Source organism: Ranitomeya variabilis, chromosome 1, assembly GCF_051348905.1.
Source record: "Ranitomeya variabilis isolate aRanVar5 chromosome 1, aRanVar5.hap1, whole genome shotgun sequence".
Classification (NCBI taxonomy): Eukaryota; Metazoa; Chordata; class Amphibia; order Anura; family Dendrobatidae; genus Ranitomeya; species Ranitomeya variabilis.
In genome coordinates this window covers 943,166,382-943,171,513 of record NC_135232.1, presented here as the reverse complement: position 1 = coordinate 943,171,513, position 5,132 = coordinate 943,166,382, and positions in this window count along the sequence as shown.

Genomic DNA, 5,132 nt, shown 5'->3' with positions numbered 1-5,132 from the left:
CCATGTTTGATGTGGGCACCAATAATGTATTTTACAGCCTATTTGCCCCAAATAAAGATGGCCGTGCTGACAACTACGTCATCAGCGTGCTGCCGCCGGGCGGGGCTGTGTGAGTGCTATAGGGTAGTGGAGTGGCAATGTGTGGCTGCACTGGACTGGCACATGGTGGGCAATGGCAGGGGCTTTTGTAGGTTGCTGACTCCTCACACAGGACGTGGCTTGTACCTGTTGTATTACAGTTGCTGCCATGACAGAAGAGAGGATACTGCGGCTTTCTGGCACATTTCCACCATCAGCATAGACCACAGTGCAGCAGGGCCTCTGTGACCAGTTAGGTTCCTGCTTGTAGTGTTCTGCTCCATTATAGTTCTGAATGGCAGTGATATTTTGGCTCTGAGTTCTGAGGTGACGCGGTACCCACCCCTAGGTTGAAGTGAAGGACAGCATCCAGGCGAGGTGAAAAAATCTTCTTTCTTGTGCCATAAATGAAACGTTTCAACCTCAAGCATGCTTGAGAAAGACCCTTGAGGTTGAAACGTTGCATTTATGGCACAATAAAGATTTTTTCACCTTGACTGGATGCTGTCCTTCACTTCAACCTATGGTATGTACTCTTCCACTTGGGTCCAGTGGATATAGGACGGGCATCCGCCTTTTCCTGCTCTTTTTTGTCAGATGTGCTGTCAGCCACCAATCTTTGCTCTTGGGCGGTACCCACCCCTAGTCAGCTGTGGGGCACACTTTACCATTGGGACATCCAGATTTACCGGCAATACCAGCTTGACCCCACAAAACGAGTCATTTCAAATGGCAACTTTCTGGCTTTAATAAACACTAAAAGAAATCAAGAACAAAAAATGTGGTAGTCAGTAATGGTTGAATTGTTTTAGAACAAGCAGAGGGAAAAAATTACGCACTCACTCAATTATGTGGGAAAAATTTATGGAATCATGAAAAACAAACAAAAAACCACACCAAAACACTAGTATTTTGTTGCACCACCTCTGGCTTTTATAACCGCTTGCAGTCCCTGAGGCATGGACTTAATGAGTGTCAAACAGTACTCTTCATCAATCTGGCTCCAACTTTCTCTGACTGCTGTTGCCAGATCAGCTTTGCAGGTTGGAGCCTTGTCATGGACCATTTTCTTCAACTTCCACCAAAGATTTTCAATTGTATTGAGATCCGGACTATTTGCAGGCCATGACATTGACCTTGTGTGTCTTTTTTCAAGGAATGTTTTCACAGTTTTTGCTCTATGGCAGGATGCATTATCATCTTGAAAATGATTTCATCATCCCCAAACATCCTTTCAATTGATGGGATAAGAAAAGTGTCCAAAATATCAACATAAACTTGTGCATTTATTGAATGTAATGACAGCCATCTCCCCAGTGCCTTTACCTGACATGCAGCCCCATATCATCAATGACCGTGGAAATTTGCATGTTCTCTTCAGGCAGTCGTCTTTATAAATCTCATTGGAACGGCACCAAACAAAAGTTCCAGCAGCATAGTGACATAGTAACATAGTTAGTAAGGCCGAAAAAAGACATTTGTCCATCCAATTCAGCCTATATTCCATCATAATAAATCCCCAGATCTACGTCCTTCTACAGAACCTAATAATTGTATGATACAATATTGTTCTGCTCCAGGAAAACATCCAGGCCTCTCTTGAACCCCTCGACTGAGTTCGCCATCACCACCTCCTCAGGCAAGCAATTCCAGATTCTCACTGCCCTAACAGTAAAGAATCCTCTTCTATGTTGGTGGAAAAACCTTCTCTCCTCCAGACGCAAAGAATGCCCCCTTGTGCCCGTCACCTTCCTTGGTATAAACAGATCCTCAGTGAGATATTTGTATTGTCCCCTTATATACTTATACATGGTTATTAGATCGCCCCTCAGTCGTCTTTTTTCTAGACTAAATAATCCTAATTTCGCTAATCTATCTGGGTATTGTAGTTCTCCCATCCCCTTTATTAATTTTGTTGCCCTCCTTTGTACTCTCTCTCTAGTTCCATTATATCCTTCCTGAGCACCGGTGCCCAAAACTGGACACAGTACTCCATGTGCGGTCTAACTAGGGATTTGTACAGAGGCAGTATAATGCTCTCATCATGTGTATCCAGACCTTTTTTAATGCACCCCATGATCCTGTTTGCCTTGGCAGCTGCTGCCTGGCACTGGCTGCTCCAGGTAAGTTTATCATTAACAAAAATGGAGAAAAATAGAGTCAAAATACCAATAATTGCAAAATTTAGTAGAAACTTTATTAAATAATTGATACAAACATAAAATCAATATTGTGCACACAATGTGCACACAGCCGTGAGCAAAATAGTAACAATGTAACACCAATAAAGTGATAGAAATGACACTCCAAGGATAAGAGAGCAAACGGTACACCTAGACAGTATATATGGGTTCTATTGTATATATGGCCTGAGTTACTCAGCAGCTACGACTTGTATTGAATGTAGATCTGTGGCCAGTGCTTTCATCTGGCTGTTACCAGCAGGTGTTAGGTTACTATCACATGTGATCAATTAGTATATTGTCTTACAGTTTAGCCTGCCCCTTATACCACTATTTACCAATTCTATGTAGCGCCCTATCAATCTTGTGTGCCTTAAGGTCGATACACATATATATACAGAAGCCATATATACAATAGAACCCATATATACTGTCTAGGTGTACCGTTTGCTCTCTTATCCTTGGAGTGTCATTTCTATCACTTTATTGGTGTTACATTGTTACTATTTTGCTCACGGCTGTGTGCACATTGTGTGCACAATATTGATTTTATGTTTGTATCAATTATTTAATAAAGTTTCTACTAAATTTTGCAATTATTGGTATTTTGACTCTATTTTTCTCCATTTTTGTTAATCATTATTTGAGTCGCCTGTGCCCTATATTCTAGAATGCAATTTAGCATTTATATACAACTATGTGTATGTTAATTATTGTACTTTAAATATGTTTTGGGGACTATTTGTACAAAAGTTTATCATTAACTAGGATCCCCAAGTCCTTCTCCCTGTCAGATTTACCCAGTGGTTTCCCGTTCAGTGTGTAATGGTGATATTGATTCCTTCTTCCCATGTGTATAACCTTACATTTATCATTGTTAAACCTCATCTGCCACCTTTCAGCCCAAGTTTCCAACTTATCCAGATCCATCTGTAGCAGAATACTATCTTCTCTTGTATTAACTGCTTTACATAGTTTTGTATCATCTGCAAATATCAATATTTTACTGTGTAAACCTTCTACCAGATCATTAATGAATATGTTGAAGAGAACAGGTCCCAATACCGACCCCTGCGGTACCCCACTGGTCACAGCGACCCAGTTAGAGACTATACCATTTATAACCACCCTCTGCTTTCTATCACTAAGCCAGTTACTAACCCATTTACACACATTTTCCCCCAGACCCAGCATTCTCATTTTGTGTACCAACCTCTTGTGCGGCACGGTATCAAACGCTTTGGAAAAATCGAGATATACCACGTCCAATGACTCACCGTGGTCCAGCCTATAGCTTACCTCTTCATAAAAACTGATTAGATTGGTTTGACAGGAGCGATTTCTCATAAACCCATGCTGATATGGAGTTAAACAGTTATTCTCATTTAGATAATCCAGAATAACATCCTTCAGAAACCCTTCAAATATTTTACCAACAGTAGAGGTTAGACTTACTGGCCTATAATTTCCAGGTTCACTTTTAGAGCCCTTTTTGAATATTGGTACCACATTTGCTATGCGCCAGTCCTGCGGGACAGACCCCGTCGCTATAGAGTCCCTAAAAATAAGAAATAATGGTTTATCTATTACATTACTTAGTTCTCTTAGTACTCGTGGGTGTATGCCATCTGGACCCGGAGATTTATCTATTTTAATCTTATTTAGCCGGTTTCGCACCTCTTCTTGGGTTAGATTGGTGACCCTTAATATAGGGTTTTCATTGTTTCTTGGGATTTCACCTAGCATTTCATTTTCCACCGTGAATACCGTGGAGAAGAAGGTGTTTAATATGTTAACCTTTTCCTCGTCATCTACAACCATTCTTTCCTCACTATTTTTTAAGGGGCCCACATTTTCAGTTTTTATTCTTTTACTATTGATATAGTTGAAGAACAGTTTGGGATTAGTTTTACTCTCCTTAGCAATGTGCTTCTCTGTTTCCTTTTTGGCAGCTTTAATTAGTTTTTTAGATAAAGTATTTTTCTCCCTATAGCATCACCTTGCCCAATGCAGATTCGCGATTTATCACTGAATATGACTTTCATCCAGTCATCCACAGTCCATAATTGCTTTTCCTTAGCCCATTGTAACCTTGTTTTTTTCTGTTTAGGTGTTAATGATGGCTTTCGTTTAGCTTTTCCGTATGTAAATCCCATTTCCTTTAGGCGGCTCCTTACAGTTCGGTCACAGACGTTGACTCCAGTTTCCTCCCATTTGTTCCTCATTGTTTTGTTGTGCATTTCCTGTTTTGGAGACATATTGCTTTAAGTTTCCGGTCTTGACGCTTTGATGTTTTCCTTGGTCTACCAGAGTGTATGCCTTTAACAACCTTCCCATATTTATAAATAGGGGACGTCAGCAAATCACCATATACAACGACTCGACAACATATACCAAGCACAGGAGAAACAAGAGTCGGAAAAAATGGTAGAGAAAATACAAAAATATAAGAATATGTTTTATTTAGAATCCATAAATAAAATTATCATATGCAATAATATATATTTGTGCAGAAATAAGTGATAAGTGACTGCATTCAAAGTGCATCTAGTATACCAGGAGCCACTGGGCGGAACAATAAGACATATATTGTTGCGGTACTTGAGGATTAATTTACGTGTGCACAGTAGCACCTAGTTCCGTTGTACAAAAAGGCATAAATATCTCCATAGTAAACCATCACTGAACCGGCAACATACCGTGTCCTGATTCCCGCAACGTTCAACATACGTAAAGTGCTTAAACAGTATTACCAAAGGAATTATTTACCCATAAGTGTCTGTAACCGTCCGTCCAGGTCCTGGATATATACCCCGACGCGCGTTTCGCGTTAATATGTGACTGCTTCCTCAGGGGGCGTCCCCTGAGGAA